Below are 26,109 nucleotides of genomic sequence, written 5' to 3' on the forward strand. Positions count from 1 at the left end.
CTGCCACAAAGAGTAGCTGGTTCAGCACAGTACTGAGCAAACAGACACACTGAGCCAAGCTGAAGACACCCATTTTATCCTGTGTGAACGGCCTGTGTGGCCAACAGGAATTTTACACCTGAAAAAACATCTGTGACACCACCGCTCCCCAGATCTGGACTGGAGGCAGGCCTGTGAGTCCTTCACAATAACAGGAAACGTTGTCAACAGAGAGCAGGCTGTGCCAGAGCAATCTTTTCTATACATGCTCAACAGGGAATGTAAAGAACATTCCCTTGCAATGTTTATTTGGACAGCAAAGGGTGTGGGAGGGCTGTGACGGACTCTCATGAGAAGCAAGGTGTTTTCAGAGATCCCTGTTAAAGCCTGAATTTTTTTCTGTTTCTTTTCAAACGCTTGGGTAAAAAGAAGAAGGAAAGAAATAAGTGTCGTGTGGTGTGTTTAGCATTACATCCCTGCTTGTTATTAAGCTGTGCTGGCCCATTATAAAGACTGTATAACACATTCCTTCCCTTGTTTTATGGAACTTTTATTTTCACTTCTTCTCTCATTCATCTGTGCTTGCATGCTGGCTCTGCAAATCACAGCAAAGCAGGGATAGATCAAGCCAACCTTTCCCCAAATCATCTCTTCCACATTGTCCTTCAGAAAAGAGTTGGTACAAGATATCCCTCAGTATGATCCTAGAGCAATTACACAATTGCCAGAAGAACTGTTTGACCAAGGAGATTGGACTCTGTGGCCACAAAAATCTCAATAGATCTCTTTTCACAGGTGACATAGCTGAAGGTATTCAAGGCAGTTTTCTCATAATTGAAAGATCAAATAAAGATATTGCTACAAAATATTGACAGAATTAATGTTTCTCTGCAATCTCTGTTTATATACCTGCATTCTACTCTTATTGGAGTAGAAAATATTTAAGTGTTTCTTCATTAAAATTAGATAAATTTTCTTTTTTGTAGACTTTATTATTTTTAATTAAGGTATTTTTTTCCAATTATGATTTTTTATTAGTTTCATGTATTTTATGAAGAAGGTAGTTTGGCTACCTTTCCTGCATGTATTTGGGTATTGGCAACTAGGGGAGAATTATCAATTTGTTATACACATTATTAGTCCAATAAACTCTGGACTAGCAGTCTGTACTAACCTTCCATATAGGATTTGGCCATAGAAATTCTCACGAGACGACAATAAAATTATATAGAAAATAATAAATTTCTTTTTCCACAATCCTTGAAGTGCTATGTCTTTGTTTTGGTGACAAATCAATATAAAACATTCTTTTGGAGTATTCTGAAATAAGTGAATCTCAAACTGCTATTCCCTCCACATCAGACTTAATTGTGAACAGCTTTTTCTGTGAATTGTTCTCTATTGTACATGAAAACTCAGATATGTTTTGGACTTTAATGTAGCAGTCTCTGGGCAAAGAAGAGACGAAGAATTGTTGTAGTGCAACTTCTCTCTTGTTATATTGCCTACTAGGATCACTTTAATTGTTCCCTGTGTGGGGGGGCATCAGAGGCATTACATAAAATTCTAAGTGCACCTTCTCTAAGTTAAAAAAAAAAAAAAAAGAAAAAGTCTTTCTCTATAAATTTCTCTGTTGAAACTGAATCTCACCACCCAGACAAATCCAGTTATTTTCTATGAATCTGAAATAGTCAATTACCTGAAAAGCCACTGCCTGCAGGCAGAAGCACAGCTTTTTTTACAAAACAGTGGTTTTTCATGTTTCACTGTGCAGAGAATGACCAAGACACAGACTTGCTCAGATCTTGAGCCATAGCTCCTTTCTTATATGTATTCTTCACCTGGTAACAGAAGCACTGACAAGGCACCCAAATTCATGCTGTAAAGTCTGACTTTCACATACTTAGAAACATTCATATTTCAAAACATGGCAGTTTAAGAGTTTTTAGGGTTTTTGGTAGGTAAAACTACTGGGAAGCAGACAGTTGGAATGGACTGATCTCTCTTTTCTGTTTAAGTTGTCCCAAGCCCTTCTTGACCTTACAGTGCTGGACATGACAACACCATGATCAGAGAAATTACTTCAGAGGCTGCAGGCCAGCTTGGGCACCAGAGGATATCTAAACACAGGAACAAGAAGCCCAGTATCCTCTGGTTAACCACCAAATTTAGGTTAGATTTGCACACATAAAATTCACTCTATTGTGAACCCACACACCAGGAAGCCATAACAAAGTAATTTTTAAAGTGTTTAAAGTAACTTGTTGACAACTGGTTGTCACTCCAGTCTGAGTGTTGACTCAACAAAATTGGCTAAAAATGTTAACTATTAGACAATAAAAAGGCCAAATGGGTTATTATTTTTGTATGCTAGCCAGGAGATATAAGGCTGAGTGCATAATTTCTGTTGGTCAACCATAGCCTTGTGGAGGACTGTGCACTTACAGCTCAGCTGTGGCTCCAAGCCCCAGTTTTTGAGACCAGTTTGAAATTGTCCTGATACAATGAGTTCAGCTCAGGGCCTGCACCAATTTTAAGGACCATCAACAAGTAATAAAATATGCCATTAAATGGTGCAAAATGTCTCCTCTGGGTGAAGCACAACAACCTTGCATGGTGGAAATAAACATTGGGATATAAAGGAAGAAAAATATTTTGCTGGTCTTGCCCATCTGTGTTCAAGTGGAAGAGATGTAGATCTGGGATATCAGGTGAGGGAAAAACCTTTTTTATGGGAAATGGAAAAGGTAGCAAGGTTTATCTACTGTCATATAATGGGAAGCCCTAATCAGATTTATGGAATTTTTTCATGTGTTACATGTAAGATGGGAAAAATAGCTGGCCTAGAAGCAAATATTTTAAACTAAGAGATGAAGTTGACCCAAGACCAAATGGGTCTAAAAAGCTAAACTGAAAATTAGGTTAAAGAAAAAAAAAGGAGTTTTTACAGTCACCAAAATTGTGGACCCAGTTGGCCCTTTCCTAACTGGTGATCATAACATCCTCTCCAACTTTACTTTCTATTCTCCACCACAATCTGTCATCTTCATTCACATTTACCAAAACTGAGCAGCAATTAACAGACCAATCTAAATTTGGGATTTGGGAACAGTACAGTGTTTTACTTAGCTTAAAATTGTTCATGTCAGCATGGCCAAATAATTTATTTTTGTTTTTTTTTTTCTTTTTCTTTGCAACAAATATTTCATTTTTTCTGCCAAAATTATAATCTCTCCTTTAGGGTGGAGGTTTGAAGGGGTTTGCTTTCCATAAAATATCTGTTAACTTGGGAATATTTGTATACTATAATGCTTCAGGAAGGGCAGTTTAAAATGTTACAGGACATAATCAGAAATGCATACCTCATATCTATGTGAGCAAAAACCCCAAAGGATGGTGCAGCTTAATGCTAGAGACTAATCCTGAACTCCATCTTCATGGCTAACTAATGAATGCTTTTACAGTCTATCTTGGCCCCTTCATTCTATATCAACTGCACAAAATGCATTTCAAATCAAAGACAGAAAGCACTGTTAAAAAGCTTGGGGATTTACAGATACTAATTCTGTTTGGATTTTACCTTTCAATTGTGAGGAAAGGTTTGAAGTGTTATTGTCATTCCCACCTGTCTGTATCTGACGTGTTTAACACAGAAGTGTAGGTCTTTGGTAAAAATTTCTAGAGTCAGCAAAATATGGGCAATATTCCCATGCCTACTTCTCGTGTATTTCCTTGTTGGCAACACTGACACATTTTAACCTACCTCAATTGCTAAGATGTCTCTCAAGTGAATTAATATTCATTAATGATGAATTAATTTCCTCTGTATGACTCATTGCTGTGGTTGGTGTGTATCTATCACAGACTGTTAGAATACCTAGTCATGTAAACCACAAGACACAAAAACCCTCTGGTGTGTAGAATTTTAGCCATACTTCATGTATTTGGAAAACCATACTAGAAATCTCTTAAAAAGAGTTTCTAGTGGAATGTCCGGTGCTTCCAGCTTCTGTGGAATAAATAAAAATATCTACAAGTAATTTTGTGATTACCATCCTGTGTTTTCTTTTGGTTCTTTTTGGTTTTTTGGGTTTTTTTTTGTTTTTGTTTTTTGTTGTTGTTGTTGTTTTGGGGTTTTTTTTGTTTTTTTTTTTTTGTGTTTGTGTGTGTGTGTGTGTGTGTGTATGTTTTGGTCTTTGTTTATTTAGCTCTGGGGAGTGTGGGGAGTGTAGAGGCCATCCAATTTGGGGTTTATGCCTCTTTGTGTCATTTTCTACCATACATCCCTATTAGAATTAGGAGTACATATCAAATTTGGTATAAGTAAATAATAAGTAAATGCCTGTGGAATTTATTTTTGCATATAGAATGGTTTTGTTAATTTTCAATTTTCCAGGCTGAGAGTTGCAACATGCAGGCAGACAACCAAATAAAAGGATACCTGTTTCAGAAATACTTAAATTTTACTTTCACTTTTTTTTACTTGAATTTTATTTTCCTGATGTTATCTAACCAAAGGAAAATGCGAGTATTTATACTGCTGGGTTGGAGCATCTATAAAACAAAAGATATTGGTTCCAGGAAACAGGCATTTTTAACAGCCTGTTATTCTCTGAAAGTGTCTGAGCACTGTTTTTCCATACACTTTATCCATTCTTCCAGTTCTCCTCAAAGAAGGTTAAAAAGTTGCTTGACTGTTCTCACACCAAGCTAAAGCAAAGTTTCTGGGTCAGAGTGGCAGCATCATGCTTGTCGAAGGTTGGCAAGAAAACAAATAACCAAGGCCAAAATTTCTCAGTCTGCTCAGGCCCTACCAGTTGCCTTTTAGTCCAAGTGCCAGCTTTATTTATATCCTGCGGCAGTCCCAGGCTAATCAGTGAGTGTAGCAGGTTAGCACAGGGCTTTACAGGGCCTGAGATCATTATATCATTTTAACATGGTCAGGGTGTAATTTCAGAGATAGATATTGCAACATTTGCTCATAAAAATATTAGCTGGGGAAGAAGGCCAAATAATTGAAGAAAGTCATTCCCAGGAGAAGGATCCCTTAGCATTAGCTGAATCTGACCCCAAGACCCATCAATAAAAAGGATTCTAATGCCTGTGAACTTCTGACTGAGTTTTATAGATTCTTACTGGCACTTGATATGAAATTCTAGTAGAAAGCTTTCATAGAGACAATTTATAAACAAAATTATTCTTTTGGGTCTTCCATGTTTTTGGAAACTACACAAAATATAGAACTAAGAAACAAAACATAAAAAAAAGATGGATGGATGCATGCATGGAGAGACAGATAAAGTAGTTTATATTTAAAAGGACTGGCAAATTAATTATTACAAAGAAAATACTGAATTTCTTGTGATTTTGAATACTTATGAAATGAGTGACTGATTCATCATTAGTAGGGAAAGGGAAAGCAATATTTCTGCTATTTAAGTATGACAAAAATGAGATATTAAAATACTACCTTTTCATATTGCTTATATTTTCACAGAAATAAAGTATGCTTATAACCAGTGTGGAGAATGAGTTTTACTGTTTGTTTTTTTTTTCTGTAACAATAAAGTTACATTTTAATTGTATATACCAGGAAATATAAAAAATATATGCTTAGCTGATTAGATGCATATGTAGTAGAAGTAAACTATGCATATCATACATACTTTACTTTTTATATGAGGGTTTGTAATCTATATGTGTTATAATAACAGTAGAAACAACTTTTGGATATATGACCCATGATATATCTCAGGAATGTAGACAAGAGCAAAGTCATGGTATGAGAAAAAATAAGTCTTGTGTGCCCTAAAATAACTACAATCCCTATCTGATCTTTTATTTTACATTTAATATATGAGAGGTATTGGTAAGAATTTAAAAAACTCTTACTTCATTGAGTCAAAATCAAAATAATTTTGCTTTGCTTTCTTCTAAAGTCAGTATTACTTTTCTACAAGATCAATTTTTTTCTTCTCTCAGGCTGAACTCTGAATGTTATATAAACTATTGTTTCTCAGAAAGAGAGGATACAAGGAATAGGGGAGGGAGGAGTAACCATACTTGGTGGAATAAATGAGCTCTCGAAGCTGGGAAAAGATTTGTCTTTGCTTTCTGATTATCTATCATTGTTTACAAACACCAGATGTCTTAGAAAGGCCTCACTTTTTGCCACATATTCTCTTTCCTGATGAATCATTCTGCCCATTTTGACACCAAGAAAATGCCAGTTCCTCTTTTATTCTAAGGTTACCTTTCAGAAAACTCCTTTTAATGTGCTGCTGTAGCTCAGAGGAAAACTGCAGGGACCTTGGGAATCTACTAACTCCCTATTTTTTAAATACTAAGGTGAAAAATTTTCGCTGACATAATACTAAGAACTTGAGAAATCAGTGTCTCTCACCTCTTTCTCTTTCCATTGCACAGACTATTAACAGAGACATTTTGGGGATTCTGACAAAAACTCCGAGGTTTACAGCAGCTGGTATGTTTGGAGACAGTACCCTGGTACCATCTGTTCCTCTCCAGTTTCAGCCAAATGAGTCTCCTGCCCAGTTGCAGAGAGAAGAAGAGGAGCTGAGAGTGACAGGGAGCCTGGGCAGGTGGGGAGCAGGGCACCAAGGGCAGCAGTAGACTCAGATCCATGCCAAGGCTTTCTTCAGCTTCACTGTGTCCCAGATGCTTTGATGGACAAAAGGTAATCTCTTTAGAGGACCTGATGGTTAGCTCATGATGAAATCTACACCCTTAGAGTATGCTTTTTCTGCAAATATAGTACCAAGCAGAGAGATTGAGGCACTGTTTCCTGGCCCATAGGGTTGGTGCCAGGACACACCTGCGTCACACTGACCATTGAAACATCCCTTGATTTATTTCCTGTTCATGCCTGAGCACTGCCTGTGGAGTGCTACTTGATGCAGATCAAAACTGCAAGGGAGCAATTAAACAGCACAGGCAACCAAACCCTTTTCTTAGCCCTATATTTTTAGATCATTTGTGCCTGCGCAAAGTTCACAACTGTTGTAATTCAGAGACAAAGAGAAATAATCTGAGCAATATTTTGGCGAGAAGAAACATTTCATTGACAGCAAACATTGTCAAAGATGTTCTTGCTTTACCCTAAATCTTTCAGTGGTATACTTCAGTAGCAATGATTGTCACTGTTAGCACTGAGAGTGCTAACAGTGCTTGAGTATGTGGGCAATTGGGCATGAGGAGTCCTGAGAGATACCTGGTGCATGCATTTGATTTCTCACAAATATGATGGTTTCTGGGGGTTTTGTTTGTTTGTTTTTTCCTTGAGGGGTGGGTCCTTTGGGTGTTTTTTGGGTTTTTTTTTTGTTGTTGTGGGTTTGGGTTTTTTTTTGGTTTTGTTTTGTTTTTTTTTTTTTTTTAAACAGCAAAACAATCACTGTAGACCACTGTCACATTAACTGGCGATTATAATTTAGTTCATTCCTGTTAGCATCATTGCTCTTTGAGTGACATCCAACTGGTGGTGAACTCAGCTGTCACACTGTAGATAGCTAATGAAGTAATGTTTGAGGGTGAATAATCATCTGTGGCAGACATGTAGTGACCTCCTTGCTTACTGAGGGCAGCACCTTAGGGCTTTACAGGGCCTAATCTACTTTTCACCATGCTTTTAGGGCTAGGATCCTGGCTGAATGTATCAACAAATCGACACCTTCTATAGTGACAACATGGTTCTTTCACTTGGCTAATCCAACAAGACTCAGTAAACTGGACTAGGAATTCTAAAAGTAATATGTATCTACTTGCACTGGAAAAGTACATGCAGGAACACTCATATACTGTTTTCAGTATAGATTTCCAAGCTAAACCTATTTTCTTCAGAGATGAGAGATTAGTTTTATAATTGCTCATGATGCTTTAGAACATGAACAAAACTAACAAAAAAGCACACTAATGAAAAGTCCTACTGAAATAATAGGTATCCTTTGAGACTGACTGCTATATATGTTTCTCAAGACACAAAAGATCTTTTATCTGTGATAACGGGGGCTGCAGATTAGTAGAAGGGCAACTTAGGACCATAGATACTAGAGATGTGAAGGTGCAATAAAATGTCATTGGCATAAAAGGGTGTAAGTGCAAATTAGGAAAATGCTTATAGCTATTTGGACAGGGTAACTTGAGTTTCTGGTAGCTTTTAATTACTCCTGTGATTATCTGCTGAAAGTGTATGTGTGCCTGTGTGCACGCATGGTTTGGGGGATCAGTTGAATCACGGATTGACACATGCAGACATTAATAGAAAAATATTGGAGAACTGCTTGAAATCCTCTAGGAAGAAAGGAGAGCACCAGATTTGTTTATATTCAAGGGATGAGAAACCATACAATATTCCTGCTAAGAGTGATTAAAGTAGAAACAGATGCACACAAAGAGAGAGGAGGCAGTTTTGCTTCTCTTACTGTTCTGCTTTGTTTAAGGAAAACTCAAAATGAGTTCCTCCCAGCTGAAGTAAACTCTGAAGACTCCCCACTGAGCCAAAAGAGGGAGTTTTACAGTCCCATTCACTTTTCTTCTGCTTTCCCAGCATTGTGTCAACCTTTGCACTGTGTCACACATCCGCAGTGCAAGGGAAAATACAGCTGCCATGCTCAGATTGGAGACAGGAGAGAAGAATCAATAAATTTTTCTCCAAAAACTGTGGTCTGGACTTGTGCTGCTGCACATCTCTCATTTGGCTGTGCCATCCAGAGGCACTTTGCTGCTAATGTCTGAGTATGGAAGTTATTTTGTTCGAAAGCTCTTACATTCTAAATGAGAATCTGGTATGGTAATTAACTGTTCCAAAAATAAATACATTCAAAGAAACAGAGCAGGCTAAAGGAAAAGGAATCACAGGCCAGGGATAGAATGAGGTAATTTATGTTTAAATCTAATAGGTGTGTTTTTCATATTTATATTCAATTTCAGTAGTCATTCTTGAACCAATGTTGCTAGGAAAATAAAAGGAGGAGGAAGACATTAATAGATACAAAGTAAACAAAGGAAAAAGAAACATCGGAGTCTGAGATCAGTTTTTCCCAGATGAAATAAATCTAGAGAAAAAAAATGTGACTTTTCATGACATTTTGCTATTTATGAACATCATCCATAATTACTTAATATACATAATTCCTGCATAAGTAAAGCAAATCTTAATTGAATATGAGTCTAATAATGGATGATATTGCAAATGATGTATAAAAGACACCATCTTATATTATACTCTGGAGAGAATACATGATATTCTATGACTGGAAATGAATAAATGTTGAAAAGAAAAGAAGAAAAATTAAATCCATAAGCCCTTCCACTTTGTGATTTGCAGAAACAAATATGGGTGAGGCAGCATGGGACCTGCCTGCATTATATTGTTTTCAAAAGTAATTGTAATGAAAGCTGTCATAAAAAAAAAGAAAATTTTATTTAATAAAGAACCCAGGAGCAAAGAATATCTTTAAATGGAAGCTCCAATGTTTACTGAAATCTGGACATGTTTATTAAAAGTTATTTATTAAGAGAACAATATTGTATCATAATTTAGAAACTTAAAACTTTTAAGCAATTGTTCATAAATGAATATATATGAATTATAATTAAGAAAAAATATGTGTTCTTGAAATTTTCTGAATAATAATAGGTTTACACACTCAGTATACTAAGTCTTTATCAGAATAATCACTGACCATAATAGCTTGATAAAAAAATATGCTATCTGAAGAACTTCTGTTGCAGAAAGTTTACTGATGAAAAAAATCTCCAAAGAAAAGTGAATGGAATAGAACTAACAAAGTTGAAAGGAGTTAATTATCAAAATCAAAGACATGTCACAAAATTTTTAATGTATGTTTTCAGACATATCATATGATTCCTGTGATAACAACATGAAGAACAAGTAATAAATGACATCCCACAGTAAATACCATAAATTCTGCTACAAGCCTTATGCAATCCATTGGATTCTTGCCCTCAGTCTTGCAATGTCTAGGAACATTGAATAGGAACATTCTAGATGCAGTTGGAGTGCAGGCAGGTTTTATCCATCAGCATAAGGGAAGAAGGAACCTGATGCAAGGGCTCAATCCTTTCATGCTGCTTGAACACCCCACAGGCTGGGAAGAGTTGTATACTCCCCAAGGTGCCCTTTCCTCCCAGCCTCAGATCTGGGTCCATGCCTTCCAGGTTTCCTTTTTAGGGAGGACAGGGTTCCTGGCATGAAGTCAGGATGCAGCCAGCATGCTCCCTGTTCTTACAGTTCAGCTGTGGGCAAAACTTCACATCTCCTGCCTCAAGCTTAAATTGGTCCATTAAAATGAACTTGGGTTTGACAACAGGCAGTGAAGATATTTTCTCTGTTAATGTTAATGCAAATATTTTCCAATAAGAAAAAATATTTATTGCATTAATAACTAGAATATCTAAAAATACAGTAGTGAACAGTATTATATAAATTGCAGAAAAGATTTTTCCAATTACAGAGAGAAAAGAGGACCCTTTCTCTGGAAGCAGGTTGTTCTCCAACTGTTCATGCAAAACTACTTTTCTCTTTACCTTTTTGGGGTGCAGATAGTATTAGCCAATCGCTGCTGGAGCAGAGTACTTGGGAGACAGAAATATGAGTGTCCCACTTTGATATAGTACAGAAATAATTACACCTGCCTTAATAGAGAAAAAAAAAAAAAAAAAAATAGAGATGGGGGAAAAAAACAAACCCATCCCAAAAACTCCTGAAAGATTCAACTCTGTACTCTATTCTTGAACAAGAACTACAGGTTATACAGAAATGGATAGGTTTCCCCTAGGGGAGGGGACAAGGAGGATTTGTTACAGAGACTGACCACTTGATCATGTTACTGAACTGACTTCCAGCTACCCTTTCACGTGCACAAATCTCATCCATGAACACACTCAACTGGGGTGTTGCAGCAGTCATTTCTGCAGCAAAGGCACCAAAATAATTTCTGCTATAGCTTTCAATTTTCAGTCCTCAAGAAGTGGCACTTTCATGATACTGCTCAATCTTGTCCTATTCCACTGCATCTCAGAGGCCCTCTGAACTGTGCTTTCTCAAATGACAAAGCCTACTGCTTTCTGCTCTTCTTATCACGTTTTAAAACAGCCTGTCCTTTCACACTGAAGTCACTGTCTACTATGTTGATGGATACTTCTGTTTTCTTCAGGCTACAGGCAGGAAAGATCATGCCAAAAATACCATGCATTTATACTTATTAGAAAGAAAATAGCCTAGGGGGTTATGGATTTTTTGGTGGTTTTCTTTTTTTGGAGGGGTGAGGGAGGAAGATTGACAGAGGGCTGGTGTTAAGTCCACTGTTTCTTTCTTTGATTAGTTTTCTGCTTTATGAGAAACTACTGAAAAAACACTGAAAAGTGCAATCAATAATGAGTGTCCATGGAAGAAAATAAAAATGGAATAAGCATGTGGCAACAACCCCCTGAGACTTTCATATCTTCTTAGCTTAAGCACTTCCTAACTTGTTCCCAGCTTGTGGATCTCCTCGGCTGAAAGCTGTTTAATAGACCTCACTGGGATTTTTTTGTCCCATGTATTAATTTGATTGATTCTTGAGCTCATGAAAACTGTTTTTTTGAGCAGAGTATGGGAAGGACTCCCACAGACCCTTGTTAATGTGTTGTGCAGAAATGCTCAAGTTGTTTGGTTTTAGCTCACTTGGTGTGCAGTACTGCTGGGGTCAGTCAGCTGCTTCTCCACCACAATGCACATTTATGTTTATGTTTATGTTTATGTGTAATTCTTGCACATTTATGCTTACTTGGTCTTGTGCCTGCATTGTCATTTACCTTAAATTGTTCTTTCTTCCCTACTTTTTACCCACTTTGACCTTCTGATGGGAAGAATTCACTTAGTGAAACTATGTTACTTTGGACTTTGCAACATGGGTATTCCGCTTCCCTGATACATTATTTCCTCTTTACACACATTCCCATTTCAATTTATTCTCCTGTAGTTTGGCTGACTAAAACCATGTAGAATACTTATAACTTCCTCAGGGTCCTGCACAGTGCAGTCATGCTTTCTTACCTCAACTGAAAAAACTTTGTCCATTTTTAATTCTAGGATTGCCATTAACTCTTTCTAAAGCTGTTTTATAGCCATCCTGCAGCTGACTAATGCATCCATTTTCTCTTCTTTCCTTATTTGCCACTGCTGACACACAGAGCCTTAGTAATCCTTCAGTGCATGACCCTGTCTACCATAATGCAAATTTCCATCTTACTTGCTATCCAGGTTGCCCAAATTTTCCTGCATGATATTCCAACTCCCCATTATTGAGAAAGCTCCCCAGCTTTGAAGCAGCATCTGAACGGCCTAATTGCACATCATTTAAAAAGTGACTCTTTCACTAACTCGGGCCTATTACCTAGCCCTCCCTCTGGTGGAAGGTGGAACCCTATCTGGTGGAAGGTGTTTTGCCATGGCAGCTCAATTGGAAGCAAGACAACAGCAGTAAGCTTCCTTCAGGGCAGCACATCACAAACCCAGGATTGCAGAAACAAAAGTGTTTGAAGGAAATGTGGTCTGTTCACCACAGCAAGCCCCATGCCAGGCTCCTGTGAGGCTAAGCTAAGTTCAAGAACAAATGTTAAGACATATTACACTTCTGTCAGGTCCAGTGCTTCTCATGGTCAGAAGGAAGAGTGCTGAAACAGCACCTATGAGTTACTACACCTGTGAGAGATAGGAACAAATGCTCATCTCAGTTCTCCTTTTTATGGTGTTCATATAAGCTGCCCATGAAGGTTAACACTGGGACCAGAAAGGGATGAAAACACAGCTATGAGGGCTTCTTTGCCAAACTTCTCTCTTTTGGAGGGATGTGAGCATATCTAGACTTCATGGGAACTTCCCTGGATGTGCAAATGTTTGCTGAAGTACATGTACATACTCAGACATACACCAGTAAACATTAATTAGGCTAATACTAGCGGACTGATCCTGTCAATAAAATTCCCTAATCTGACATCCTCCATTAAAAAACATTCATAATAAAAATCCTTCTGAAAAACTGAAATTATTTTTCTGTATATCCTCACTATCAATATAAAATTATTTCATAGTACCTGGGAAATGAATAATGACAACATAAAATTTAACGCAAAACTCTATGTTGCAATCAGTGGATTATAACTAGTAGATAACAGCAGTCCTTTATGCCCAGGTAAACCAACAAAATAGACTTACTTCTAGATAAAACAGATTATTTTGGAAAAGTTTCGAAGAGTAATTTACAATGTATTCCTTAAAGACCTGCCTTCCAATTCATGAGAGCTAAACAGGCCAAAGATGCATCTTGTTAAAACAGAGACAGTACTATGTTTACATTTTCTGCTCACTATTACTTTGCAATTTAAGGAAGACTCAGGTAACAAAAACCACAGCAATCAATACTTTCTTATCAAGGAATAATTTTCCTGAATATTAGAAATATCTGGTAATGTAAGCATTTTAATTTAAGCTAGGCAAATCCCTTAAGGACATATTCAGCATTAAATGCTATTCATTACATTATTCAGAACAAAATTAGGATTTGTCCACATTGAGTAATAGCTTTCTATACTTGTTTGTCATGCCAGTAAAGTGGAACCTGGCAAAAATCTCCTGTTCTATCGAGGCAAACTTTCAATAAACTTCTGCAAGTGCTTTGCAGTTCAAGTTTTGCTTCTACTCTTGGCAGTCTGGTCCCTTTCTGTCTTCTAGACACAGAATCAACCTAACTGGATATGGCAATTACATACAATTTCCTATTACACAACTGTGCATCAGTAAAGCCTGGCAACATGTTTCTTCTAACAGAATGCCTCCATTCCAATCTATACAACAAGCTAGAATTTTATTTGTACTATATTTTATAATAGCCATCTTCAAAAACCTCTTCTCCAAGGGGCTGGTAATTAAAAGGTGGTAGCAAAATTCAAAGCTTTCATTTCTAAAAAAGGTATGTAATGGCTGGGGGGTGTTTTTTAGGTTCCAGAAATAGATATAAAAGATAAAAAGTAAATGACAGGGAACTTTTCTGAGATAGCATGTGTACTGGAGAGATCAATTACAAGAGCATAAAAACGTGAAACCTTGTTATTAGAACAGTTATTTGGAACTGTGAAAACTCTAGGAGGAAAAGGATCTGCAAAGTATTAACTTGAATTTAAAAAACTAATTGGCTTTTTTTATGCTCATGTCTCTTTTTCTGAACACTTTGCTAGCATGAGCAATCACAGGAAACAAGTTTTCTCTCACATGCTCTGTGGACAGTGTCAGTGTTCCAATATTGCAGTGAGGATTCAGAGCTACTTTCATAGATTCACATTTTATTCTTAGCAACAGCCATACCATGTTTGCTGCAAAGAATTTTTTATACACCAGCACCACAAATTCAATCAGGGACCTGATACTGAACCCATTTTTTTGGTTTTTTGTTTTTTTCTGATACTTACTGTTATCACCTCTAACTGCAGCACTTGCTGGTGATACCAGCACCAGTGTGCAAGGTAACAAAATGTTCTATACACCTTTCCACAAACATCTTCTCATACTGATGTTAATGTAATGTGATTTTTGTCAAGAGGGTACATCAGAGGACTTGACAATTGTGTATACTGACTGATGAGAAGCCAATGAAAATCTGGTGAAACAGCGAAACATGCTTACACCTTGCAAATATTCATAATGAAATTTCTATTTCTTTCCATTATATCATTAACTTGGATACACAGACACAGAGAAATGGGCTAAAGCAGAGCTGTAAGATTTCTATTTTCTCTACTTTGCCTTTTCACCTATTCAGTCCTTGAAATGTGAAGTGAAAAACTGAAGCAACTAAGATTATAGAATTAGCTGCAATTTTCAAAAGGACAGGGATTCATCATGGGAAAGTCAGTGCCATTTGACGGTAGCAGAAAATTTCCCCATTCCTCTTCTAGAATAAAGTGTCTGTAATTAAATCTGTGTCAAAAGGTGCTTTCAAGAAAACATCCTGATGGACCTCATGCAGTGGAGCATTTAAACACATACTTAGCATTGAATGACTGAAAATTCCTACCTGAAGAGAAATGCTTTCATTCCTGAAGTTAAGCACATGCACACATTTTTATTTAATGATGTATTATGTGAAGACAATATCTAGTTCTGTGAACCATAAACTTGAGTCTGTATCTTTGGGCACAAGTTTTTTGCCATTTAGCCTTTTATTAAAATCTTTTATTTTTTCCTTTCTATAATAGACTATGGTTTCACAGAATACAATGCCAATGAAAGTTAGGTATACACACATTGTACTTTTATTTCAGCCTGTATATCCCTCTGAATGCTGGGGGGGAAAAAACAAAAACTCAACAGGTTAATTTACCTGAGCAATAAATCCTCCCAAAGCTGATGCTTTAATTTATGGGAATTTTGAATATTAATCCAAGATGCCTATAAACATGGTACATTTAATACATTAAATAAAAACACACAGCTTAAGGGGGAAAAGTGATTTTTTTTTTTAATTTCTATTAGCCAGAAGATATAATTATCTAATAGGGGGGTTTTTAAGTCTTTCAGACTAACATTTCTAGGTCAATAGACAGGTTTTGGCTAGAAAGCTTTCATTCAGTAATGGATCAGGGATTGTGTTTCCAACCACATTGCCTGTAAAAAAGGTCACAATGCATTTTTATGACCTTCTGCCTCTTTACCCTGATATCTGAGGTACAGTGATACAGAGGGTATCAAATGAATCACACAGAAAGGGTCAATGCCAAAATGTTTTCAACCTTTAAAAATCATGCCAGAGTGCCTCTTTCATTCCATATCTTTCATCTGATCCAAGAGGCATTGTTTTGCTGTTTTAAAAGAAAGCATAAAGCATGTTATAATATGCCACATTTATATATTAGGGGTGTTGTTTTCAGCATTTTTTCATTGTTTTTATGGTGGTTGGTTTATATTGTTTACACTGTCTTTCTATAAAAAAATTATTTTTATGTATCATCATAATATTATTTTAACAATTTTTATCATCATGAATGCCTTTGAATCAACTCTTGGCCTCTAAACTTCTTATGTGAGCAGAATGGATTTTCTCTTATGAACAGGGATGTTGCTCTCTTAAAGAGTATCAGGTCCTTTTTCTTTAATGTCAGTATCTTATCTTCCCCCACATGACAGAATGACTGATGTCAATATCTCACATAAAGTAAGCAGAGACTAACCATAATAACACTTGAATAGGGTAGTTTTATTTCTCCTTTTCTCTTCATTATTCTTTTGTCATTTTTTGCTAAATAGAAATGATTCTCAGCTTTGTTATTCCCCTATTTATTGGATTTTCCCTTCTCTCTCCTCTTCATAGAATCATAGAATCACTGAGGTTGGAAGACCTTTAGGAACATTGAGTTCAACAATTAACCCAGAACTGACAAGTGTCCCATGTCCCCAAGAGCCACAGCTATACATCTTTTAAATTCTTACAGGGATGATGATGATTCCACCACTTCTCTGGGCACTATTTCCGTGCTTGACAACCCCCAACCTTCTTCATAAAGAAATTTTCCCTAATGTAAACCTTCTCTGTCACAACCTGAGTCTGTTTCTTCTTGTTGTATCTCTTGTTAATGGGAAAAGGCACTGATCCCCATCTCACTACAGCTTTTACTCAGGTGCTTGGGAGAGACCTATAAAGTTCCCCTGACCCTCTTTTTCTCCAGATATTCAAATCCAGCTCTACATATGCTTCACATGAGACTTGTGCTCCCATTTATTCCCCAGCTCTGTTGCCCTTCTCTAGACACACTCCAACACCTCAATATCTTCCTGGCAATGAGGGGCCCAAAACAAGATTCAAGCTGCTTCACATATTGTCTCTTCCCAGGAATTTAGGGAATTTAGCCCAGCAAAATTCCTTTTCAAATTAAATTAAACCCTATTACCTTCCAAAATAAAGTGATGATGTCCAAACACTTATTGGAATTGCTTTTGGCTGCTACTAATTGCAAAATTGTGCCCAAGTTTTATTTTGGGAATAATAACAGGTGTGAGTCCAAACCATGCCTTTTGCTGTGGCAAGATTTAGCACTACAGAGGACTGAGTTGCAGTTCCCAGGAATGTTCTCTGATAGTTTTTGATCGTTTCAATATAAGTTACTGAAAAGTAAGGCTTCTATTTCTCTCTGAGACACACTATGCCATTTCCAAGGTGGATTGCCAGAAGCTGCAGACTGGCAAAGAAAACATATGCTTTTGGGACAAGAAATAGAACTGAAGAATATAATTCCATGTATCCTTGAGCATCCCCAGTGACAGTAGACACCTTTCTTTGTTCAGGGACTTGAGCTGAGACTTTTATGTTCACATCCAGTTACCACAGACCAGACATGGTTTTACCATATTCATCATAGTTACATGAAAATTATATCAAATCCACATTGTTTCCTAAGGTTCATTTAACTCAGCAGACATGTAGTCTACTCCCATTGAATAAAGAGCAAGTGTGGAATTAAAATGTTTTGTGACATGACTGTGTCCACATCTGCTGTTACTGATGGAGGAGCAGTAGTCTTTTAGTAAATTGCAATTAAATATTTTGGACATTCTATTTTAACTTAGTAGTTTAACTAAGAATTTTAAGTCCAAATCTGCTGGGGAATCACAGGCAGAGGACACACAATATACTCTTTGTTAATAAAGGAGCAACAATATTTTTTTCATATTCAGAATTCTTCACAAGCCCTCACTCATCATTTCTGCTTTTGTATTTCAGAAAGTTATTTGGGGAAATCCAGTATCCGACATGAGAAAAGGAAGAGAGAAATAGTGGAATTTCCACAAGCTGCTATTAAAGACTTCTTTGAAGGAAAAAACATACAAAATTTTACAGCTAGTCATCAGTCTCAATGGTTTTATGCTCCTTCAGTTTCTATCTGGCGCAACTTTTTTATATTGAATTCTTCAACATCTTCAGATCCCGTGTCATCAGGAAAGGTCAGGAAGAGGGAGAGAATTCAGTGTCTGAAGAAGGCCAGTGTGGGAAGAAGAAGATTGAACAGCTAGAGACTTTCGCTAAGTTCAAAGAAAAATTGAGAGTAAGCAGAAAAATTACTCAGAAAAATATGGGAAGTTTTATGGTTTGACTAAGTCTACACATTTTTTTGTGTGTTAAAAATAGAATTAGAAGCTATTCTGGAAACTTTATAAAACATACATGTTTGTTTCCTTGTTTCCACTACTTTGCAAAACAAAACACATCTTGAGTGGAAAGGAGCTATTTAGAGTGTGAGCTCAGGGTATTGAGGCATGCAAGGAACCCTGGGTCTCTGGAGTCCTTGTGCTTTTAGAGTGCTATGTGATCAACTTTCCATGAAAGGGTAACAGGCTGGAGGGAACTTGCATCCAGAACAAAAAAGACACAGTCACACAAACAAGAGCAAAAGAGTGTATGTTGTACCTATTTACAGGACTCATATGAAAGTCTAAGAGCATATCAGTATGAGGAAAATAAATATTTAGATAAACTGGTAAGATCTGAGAAATAAATCTGCAGTGTGAACTATCCTTCCTTGATAAGGAAGGTTGTTATTTTCAGAACTGTTCCTTATCATTTCATCCTTCCTTTTCAACTCTTCTCTTTTCACCTGTAAATTGGCCTGAAGCTTACAAAAGAATTTATCAATTAATCTGAAACTAATCCTACTCTGTCTTTGATTTGGAAGCCTGGAACTTATTCACTGGGAGTTTATTAATTTATTTGTAAATACAGTAATTTTGCAAAACCAGTGTCAGGAAAATTATCTACACCAATACTTTTCAACAGCTGGCATATCATTCTAAATCTCATATGAGATAGTATGGCTGTCATCTGTGAGCAAAAATGATGAACTGGGTGTCCACTATTCTGGTAATACAGCATTCTGTTGGAAACTCATGCTAATGAAGTCACAGTATCACTTTAAGCAGAGGATGCATCATCATGCTTATTAGCAAAATTTTTCCTGGTTATAATATTTTTAAAATTTTATTTTAATTTTTAAATAGAATAATTTACTAAAAAATTTAATATGGTTAAGGAAAAAGAAAATGTTTGAAACAAGAATTGCAAGATCACCTGTAACCATCAGTTCAGTGTATCTCTGCATTGTGATGGCTTCTAATTTAAGTAGCACAAAAAGAGTGACATTACAGAGTAAATAGAAGGGCTGTTTTTTGCATTTGTCCTTAAACGTATTTTTTACTTTTCACCAGTTCTCACTTTAAATATTTCTGCTTTGCTTTATTTCAAAGTCAGGCTTGAATTAACTTATATTCTTCCTGCAGTCAATAATAAGAACACTTATAGCAACTTGTCCTACAGGCTATTTCATGTCTGCACTATCACTTTACATGACACAACATAGATTGATGCTTCATCTTTGTGGGAAAGCACAATCACCAAAACAGTAATTTGCTGTTCTGCAAACAACTGGGCTTGATATTTCATATCTCCATTTGCTCAGATGACAAACCCTTTTTTGGACCAACATATAAGTAATTACTCATAACCGACAATTAAGCATTGATTTCACATTACATCAGTCCTATATAGACTCAATCCAGTTTACACTATTTATATGTGAATTCTTTTTGAGGCTGTAACCAATCATGAGGAAGTTAGCAGCATTTGGCTGTTAAACCTCTTTTTTCTGTCTCTCATTTCTGTTGCTCACCCCTGAAGTATGATGAGACCAGCATTAACCACTTATTAACTGCACATCTACCATAGATATGGTTAAGTGCAGGGGAAAAAAACCAAACAAAAACAACCTCTAGTGAAACTTGGGACTAATGGAATCCTGTCAGTAACTGTGGAGTGAGTTAACTGTGCTGAGTTAAAACAAAGCCGTCCCTTTTAGAGGCTGCCATCAGACACCTTTCTGAAGAGGGAGTCTCTGCCTAACGCTATTCCTGCAGACACAGTGAATATGTACTGATCCTCTGCTGCTTCAGCTTTTGTTTCCAGGCCTTCATTTTCAATGGTTGCCATGGAATCTTACCATTATCATATGAAAAGACACACACACGCACACACAGACACACACACACACAAACACACACACACAGAAAACAACCAAAAGCCTGTTGCTAAAGCCATGAACACTTTTCAATTTTCATGCAAAAGGAAAAAATGTCTGGAAGGGAAATGGTCGCTGAGGCAGAAGTTGTCTTTAGCTCTCCTCCCGTCTTTCTCCTTAGAGATTACTTGATTCCTGTTTCATTTTTAGCTACATAAACTCCTTACTGGATCTTCTTCCTGACTGCCATAACAATTACAGGCTATTTATCCACGAAAGTGGTTTTAATTGCTTCTTAAGGAAAGGGATAACCAGGTATTTTTCATGTATAATTTGTTATGCAGGCTGTCCTGTTTTAGCATGTGTTTGACTTGAAGATTTCAGTGTCTCATTCCCAAAGTCTGGCTTCAAAACAGATGTGAAGAACTACTGAAAACGGGAGAATAAACACATAGTCCTTGGTATACAAACTTCATTTGATTACAGAACTGCTAATTTGCTATAAATGGAAGATATATTTGTTATTGGGGATGAGATGTCCTGGAAAAAGACACATTTTTCCATATAGCCATTTCATCAATGAAGCCCAACCCCATTCATGAAGGTAATATGCTGGAGAAATCCTACTCCAGTTAATAGAGATACAAAACGATTTCTGCTGCTACACTGTTTACTTCAGCACAAAAGATGTAAAGAAAAGAATTTTTTTTAATCTCAGGGCTTTGATATAAAACAGAAGCTTTGTTTTGAAAGACCACTCATGATGCATGTTTATATGAATCTCCAAAAACTAATAAGGCAACATTATATAAACACCTAACTGCATCATCGTGTAAATGAGTGGATTTCTGGTTCCTTGAATTCTACTAACTTCAGGAAGATCAGGATTTTTCATAAGAAAACTAGAATGATTCCCTATACTCCTGTAACTTGTTTTGAGGATATATGATACTGTCATGTGTATACAGAATGCATGTAAGAATACATTTGCATCCTCTTCCTTAATGTCTACCCAGGCAATGGTGATGTAAATATGGAAAAAGGAAAAATTTTTAAGAAAAGTCACACTTTTCTGACAGAACTGCTCTGATGAACAGTTGTTTACTAATACATAAATTTAGATATTCCATATATATATATATATATATATATATATATATATATATATATATATATAAATCTCCCTAGAATTATCTTTAGAAAGGCACCCAAAATGCATAATCTTATTCCCTAAACTATATTAAATCCCTTTTCCTCTACTGAAGTCATATTTTATATCTTTGTTTCATTCCTTTCACACTACTTCAAATAATTCCACAAGTATACAGGAACAAACATACTTAACTTTCTGGCAAAAAATGGAAAATTACTTTGCATTCTAATTATATACACATTAAGATTTTGTGTTTTCTGATTTTTTTCTTCTTTGTTGAGAATTTCAATGTCTCTCCTGTTTCTTACTCTCTGAGCATAGCAGGAAAACAGGGTAATGACTTGGCTTATGTGCATCTCCAGTACACAGTCAGAAGCTCTTTTCTTTTTGCTATCATTAACTGTGACTGCAGTAGTAAGAGACAAAATGTTTCATAAGAAATGTAAGATGACACTGGGAAAATCAGTAAACATGAACAGAGAATTTATTTGAAAAGGCAAAACTATGGAATGGCTGAGGGACAGAGGGCAAACTCATGAGCTGGGATGAGAGGTAAGGTCAACAAGTGGATATGAGGGTGGGCATCTGCTATAGAGTGCTCAGTAAAGACAAGCAGCAAGACAAGGAAAATACTTCTTTTATTTACTAGAAGAAGCTGTACGATTGCATGTGCTAGTTCTCGTTGAAGACAGTTGAAGTTAGTCCTGCTTTGAACAAGGTCTAGTCCAGATTACTTCCTGAGATCCATTCAAGCATAAATTATTCTATGATTTCTTTCCCACAAAGTGGGGAAAAAAAATCATCTTTTTATATCCTTTTCTGTGCTAAGTAGAGTTTTGAAGATAACTCACTGGCAACCAAACATCATTAAACTGCAGTCATCCCTAGAGACTAGACCTCTAGCCTCACCGTAATTACCATGAAGAACAAACCAGAACACTGTAAATGAGACCAGATTATTCAGAGCATGGCACATCTTCAGCTTTAGAAAACATGCTTAGCTTTCTTGGGACTGCAGCCATCAATACTATTATCTGGAACTTGTCATGTATGCATGACAGCTTTGTTATACTTACAGTGGGATGGAATCTTCTTATCTGAGCTTTAAGAATTTAGCTGACAGAAATTAAACTTCTTCGACTTGTGTGTCACGTGAAACAAATTTTCTAATGTTCAGTAAAATAGAATCAATCTATTTAAGCATGTCAATGCATTTTTTAAAGGTGTAGCTGAGCTACAATGAATAGTTTTGTTTGTATCACAGCAGACTCGGAGTACCTGAACTAAATTTGGGGTTGGATGAAGCTGAGACAAAAGGTTTCCTTCTGGATTTCCTCTCTTGTTTTGTAAATTACAATGAAAATTGAACCACAGGATTAGACACAGCTAATTCTAAGTAACTCCCACTGCAAAAATGTGTAGCACAGATGCCTGGTGGTCAGGTCTCTGTTCATTTCATGCACCCATTTGGACAGGCCTGCACACTTGCTGATGTGCACATAAGCTTTAATAAAAATGAAATGTCTACTTATTTTGAGCAATTTCATGCACTTTTAAACACCACAATTATATATCTGTTTGAATTTGAAAACTCTAAAGATGGCATGATGGGGAAAATAATCCAAACAGTTAAATAATATTGTCACAAAATTTTGGAACCTTGACTGTAGGCACATGAATATAATTTGCATGTTGATGTTCTTGTATCTCTGTTACATATTATTTTTTTTTTCTTGCAAATATTTCTACTACTAGAAAGCACTGGACACTATAATTATGACACTAAATTTTTTTTTCACTTTTCAGGTAGCACAGTTTCATCTGCTTTACAGGAGTCTAATACCTTCAATATGGTCTTATTTTACTAGACTGCTTATTATGCTACATGTACAGAACTATTAAAAAAAAATGCTATTTTTGTTTTTCTCTATAAGAATTTACATACAAGGTTCATATCACAATATCTGAAAAGCTTAAAATGGCATAATATCATTCACCTGTAAAATCACAAGCATTTGTTTGACCACAGATAATTTCCTACAACACAAAAAATAAACTTTAAAGCCCATTATGCTGCTAGTTCACAACCCTATGAATAATATGGCACAACACTGTGAAAATGAGAATCTTTTTCCTAATCAGATGTCAAGACTCATTTTTCACAGGCATTCAGTATTTAGCAGTACACTCAGTGGTGTTGAATCTGGAAAGGTATGCATACCACAAAGGGCTAATCAGTGAGCAGACATTCTTGGACTCAAATTCAGTTGCATTTCCTTCATCAACGCAAACCTGAGTCCAACAAAAACAAAATCCTTGCTTCCTTTGTGGAGCATGTATCCTGGTTCAGTTCTGCCATTTTTCTTTTTGCTTCAGTTGCCTTCTGTATCCTCTGTCTCTTGCCTTTAACTCCATTCTTCTTTTAATCAATGTGATGCATCATTCAAAGTACTCTTCTTGTTGTTACACACCTATTACACAAAGAACAGAGATACTCAGAAGAGTGCCACTGAGATTTAATCCAAACATTACTGGAGTGTCTGCATAGATCAAAACCTGCTTGAAAGAGACGTGAACTTCTGTCTCCTAAGCAAAGCAGAATCAATCTTACTGCCATCAGTAACTCAGAGGCGGGGGAAAAGCAGAGCATGTCACAATCCCCATCTCTCACATCCTCTCAGGAGAGGCAACTAAAGCAAACCCAGCACTTCAAGTCTCAGTCTTGCAGACTCCTTCTCCCACCACATTCTTTTATTTTGGTCAGACCATCCAGGTCCCAAACACCACTATCTGACATAAAAATTGAGTGATTTTTTATCACCTATCCAAAAGCACAGCCTTTGAAAATTACCTTAATTCTTCTTTTTCTTCTTTTATTTTAGTTCCTGCTGCATTAATATTAATCAAGGAAACTCTTGTTTCTATGTGATTCTAAATGAACCGGTCTACAGTCCTACCTACCGTGAAAATATTTTTGGAAGAGTGAGCACAAAAACAAAAAAACCCTGAGGAATCTTTAATTACTTAAGGAATTATAAAAATACATTGTTTAAATTATTATTCAAACACAAAATATTTCTCTTTATCCCATGTGACAGCACAGTTTAGGATGGAATTAAAGGATTGCTAGTACTCTATCTCCTTCCAACACTGATGTGTATCATATGGCCCCAAAGGCAGAGGACATTCCTAAGCAGAGCCAGCAGCTGCAAAAAGGTTTCATCCAAAGCAGAAGCAGCTGCATGTCTTCATAAACACTGGACACTAGCACTGTCTTCCAAATCTGTCTTCACTATTCCCAGCTGAGGAACTTTCTACCCATGCTCTTGAGACCTATATTTCCATCCCCTCCCAGATCTCTTGCAAGTTCTTGTGTGCCAGCTTCATTACTTCTGCTTTACATGCTTCCATCTTTCCATAGCTCTCTAGTACTTTCTGGTTTTTTCCAACTAAATAAACTATTTCCATTCTGTTTCTAGCTACCATTTACTTATCTGTAACTATGCATTTAGAAAAAAATAATAAAAGCACTGCCTGTCTTTCACCAATATATGACAGAGAAATGGAAATTTTCATTTGTACATTCTTGAACCTTTGCTTGAATTTTGCATGCTCCCAAAGCTCTAGGTGCTTTGGGAGCATGCAAAATATTAAGTTAGACACAATGAGTTGGAAATCTAAAGATGAGTTGGAATGATGAGTAGGAATATAGAAGCATACATTGATTAAAAGACTGTGCCAAATCAAAGGTGATGTGTACTGGAGAATGCAGATTGCTGGTTTTTTCTGTGATCTGTGAGAACACTAAAATTAGGATCTGTAAAAAAGCATCTGCAGTTTGTGATTGTCATGGTTTCATCCCAGTCAACAGCCAAGCCCCACACAGGTGCTTACTCATGCCCCCACCACTGGGGATGGAATCAGAAGGAGAAAAAGGTAGAGAACTCATGGGTTGAAATGAAGGCAGTTTAATAGGGAAAGCAAAAGTCACACACATAAGCAAAGCAATCCAAGGAATTAATTCACTGCTTCCCAGGTGCAGGTTTTCAGCCACCTCCTGGAGATCAGAGCCTCATCACATGTAACAATGTATTGGGATGACAAATACCATCACTCCAAATATTCCACTTCTCCTTCTTCCCTCTACTTGATATATGGACCATGATGTCATAGGGTCTGGAATATCCCTTGTTCAGTTGGTAATGGTTTTACATGAGAAATGACAGAAAAGACAATACTTAGGCCTGTAAAAATCTAATTTTTTTGTGGTTTTCAAGGTTCTGCACAGTGACAAAGCCTACATTGCCAAGGACCATTGTAATTTTGCTCAGGCTACATACCGTTTCTTACTTTAAACCCCACATATGGCATATAGCACCTCTGGTGGTTCTTCATCTTGCAAGCAGTCTAATAATCCCCATGATTAGGAACATTAGAGCCTCGGGAAGCAATAAGAAATGATCAGTTCACTAAGGTGAGTCCATCCACAAGACAAGTTAATGACTCCCATGCAGTCTATGAAATAACTGAAGGGCATATAGCAGTGGATATATGAGTGTGACTCTCTCTCTTTACACATAAAACTTTTTAAATTCTTCTGGAAGTCCAGAAAATTGTACTCAGTAGCAGTGTTTAGAAGATAGAATTTATCAGGAAAACTATGGGGTTTTGGGTCTCTGAAACCTTTGAGGAAGGGTAATTTTATCTTTGAATTTGTCACGTCTTGTGCATTGTAATGACTTCCTTGTTTACTTCCGTGTTCACCATGCAGGTTAGGCCAGCCTGGAGGACAAATGTAGAATTACTGTACCATAAGCAAAACAATGACTGTCAACACAGCATCTTTTCTATTTATATTGAAACCCTGCTGCAATTCAACATCATTAATTTGACTTAATTAA

Source organism: Lonchura striata, chromosome 3 (assembly GCF_050655825.1).
Source record: "Lonchura striata isolate lonStrDom1 chromosome 3, ASM5065582v1, whole genome shotgun sequence".
Lineage (NCBI taxonomy): Eukaryota > Metazoa > Chordata > Aves > Passeriformes > Estrildidae > Lonchura > Lonchura striata.